Below are 2,708 nucleotides of genomic sequence, written 5' to 3'. Positions count from 1 at the left end.
AACTTTTTGTTTGTTTCTTACCTTTTTCAAAACTACCTAACTAACTCTCTCTCTCTCTCTAATTTTCGAAAATATCTCCCCTCTTTTTCAAAATTTCTTTTTAATTTACTAATTATTTTAATTTTTGATTTTAATTTTCGAAAAAAACTACTAACCTTTTTCAAAAACTATTTTCGAAAATCACTAACTCCTTTTCAAAAATTATTTTCGAAAATTCTCCCTTTCTCTCATTTCCTTCTATTTATTTATTCATCTACTAACATCTCCTCATCTTCACCCCTATTCCTTTTCTTCTTCTACTAACAATAAGGAACCTCTTTACTGTGACATAGAGGATTCCTCTTCTTTTCTTTTTCTCTTCTCTTTCTTATGAGCAGGGATAAAGAAAAAGGCATTCTTGTTGAAGCTGATCCAGAACCTGAAAGGACTCTGAAGAGAAAACTAAGAGAAGCTAAATTACAAGAATCCAGAGACAACCTTATTGAAAATTTCGAACAAGTAAAGGAGATGGCAGCCAAACCCAACAACAATAATGCAAGGAGAATGCTTGGTGACTTTACTGCACCTAATTCCAATTTACATGGAAGAAGCATCTCCATTCCTACCATTGGAGCAAACAATTTTGAGCTGAAACCTCAGCTAGTTTCTCTGATGCAGCAGAACTGCAAGTTTCATGGACTTCCATCTGAAGATATTTTTCAGTTCTTAACTAAATTCTTGCAGATCTGTGATACTGTTAAGACTAATGGAGTAGATCCTGAAGTCTACAGGCTCATGCTTTTCCCTTTTGCTGTAAGAGACAGAGCTAGAATATGGTTGGACTCTCAACCCAAAGACAGCCTGAACTCTTGGGATAAGCTGGTCATGGCTTTCTTAGCCAAGTTCTTTCCTCCTCAAAAGCTGAGCAAGCTTAGAGCTGATGTTCAAACCTTCAGACAGAAAGAAGGTGAATCCCTCTATGAAGCTTGGGAAAGATACAAGCAGCTGACCAAAAAGTGTCCTTCTGACATGCTTTCAGAATGGACCATCCTGGATATATTCTATGATGGTTTATCTGAGCTATCAAATATGTCATTGGATACTTCTGCAGGTGGATCCATTCACCTAAAGAAAATGCCTGCAGAAGCTCAAGAACTCATTGACATGGTTGCTAATAACCAGTTTATGTACACTTCTGAGAGGAATCCTATGAGTAATGGGACGCCTATGAAGAAGGGAGTTCTTGAAATTGATACTCTGAATGCCATATTGGCTCAGAACAAAATATTAACTCAGCAAGTCAATATGATTTCTCAGAGTCTGAATGGAATGCAAACTGCATCCAACAGTACTCAAGAGGCTTCTTATGAAGAAGAAGCTTATGATCCTAAAAACCCTACAATAGCAGAGGTGAATTACTTAGGTGAACCTTATGGAAACACCTATAATCCATCATGGAGAAATCATCCAAATTTCTCATGGAAGGATCAAAAGCCTCAACAAGGCTTTAATAATGGTGGAAGAAATAGGTTTAACAATAGTAAACCTTTTCCATCATCCACTCAGCAACAGACAGAGAACTCTGAACAAAATACCTCTAATTTGGCAAACTTAGTCTCTGATCTGTCCAAGGCCACTGTAAGTTTCATGAATGAAACAAGGTCTTCCATTAGAAATTTGGAAGCACAAGTAGGCCAGCTAAGTAAAAGGATCACTGAAATCCCTCCTTATACTCTCCCAAGCAATACAGAAGAGAATCCAAAAGGAGAGTGCAAGGCCATTGAATTAATTACCATGGCCGAACCCACAAGAGAGGAGAAGGACATGAATCCCAAGGAGGAAGACCTCCTGGGACGTCCAGTGATCAACAAGGAGCTTCCCTCTGAGGAACCTATGGAATCTGAGACTCATCTAGAGACCATAGAGATTCCATTGAACCTCCTTATGCCATTCATGAGCTCTGATGAGTATTCCTCTTCTGAAGAGAATGAGGATGTTACTGAAGAGCAAGCTGCCAAGTTCCTTGGTGCAATCATGAAGCTAAATGCCAAATTATTTGGTATTAAAACTTGGGAAGATGAACCTCCCTTGTTCACTAATGAACTAAGCGATCTGGATCAACTGACATTGCCTCTGAAGAGACAGGATCCTGGAAAGTTCATAATACCTTGTACCATAGGCACCATGATCTTTAAGGCTCTGTGTGACCTTGGTTCAGGAATAAACCTCATGCCCCTCTCTGTAATAGAGAAACTGGGAATCTATGGGGTGAAAGCTGCTAAAATCTCATTAGAGATGGCAGACAATTCAAGAAAATAGGCTTATGGACAAGTAGAGGACGTGTTAGTAAAGGTTGAAGGCCTTTACATCCCTGCTGATTTTATAGTCCTGGATACTGGAAAGGAAGAAGATGAATCCATCATCCTAGGAAGACCTTTCCTAGCCACAGCAAGAGCTGTGATTGATGTGGACAGAGGAGAATTGATCCTTCAATTAAATAAGGACAACCTTGTGTTTACAACTCAAGGATCTCTCTCTGCATCCATGGAGAGGAAGCAGAAAAAGCTTCTCTCAAAGCAGAGTCAACCAAAGCCCCCACAGTCAAACTCTAAGTTTGGTGTCAAACCCCCATATCCAAACTCTAAGTTTGGTGTTGGGAGGTCTCAACAAAGCTCTGCACATCTGTGAGGCTCCATGAGAGCCCACTGTCAAGCTATTGACATTAAAGA

The 2,708-nt window shown here is 39.5% G+C and overlaps 1 non-coding gene across 1 annotated transcript; it reads right to left on the bottom strand.

The window, feature by feature from the left end:
- Positions 1–906: 906 nt before the first annotated feature.
- LOC112724916 (small nucleolar RNA R71) lies at positions 907–1,014 on the bottom strand. Its single transcript, XR_003164055.1, has one exon. It is a non-coding gene; the product is annotated as a small nucleolar RNA R71 (small nucleolar RNA).
- Between the last annotated feature and the right edge of the window lie 1,694 nt (positions 1,015–2,708).

The sequence above is a fragment of the Arachis hypogaea genome, chromosome 11 (genome assembly GCF_003086295.3).
Source record: "Arachis hypogaea cultivar Tifrunner chromosome 11, arahy.Tifrunner.gnm2.J5K5, whole genome shotgun sequence".
Taxonomy (NCBI): Eukaryota; Viridiplantae; Streptophyta; class Magnoliopsida; order Fabales; family Fabaceae; genus Arachis; species Arachis hypogaea.
This window is presented reverse-complemented; position numbering and strand designations above follow the sequence as displayed.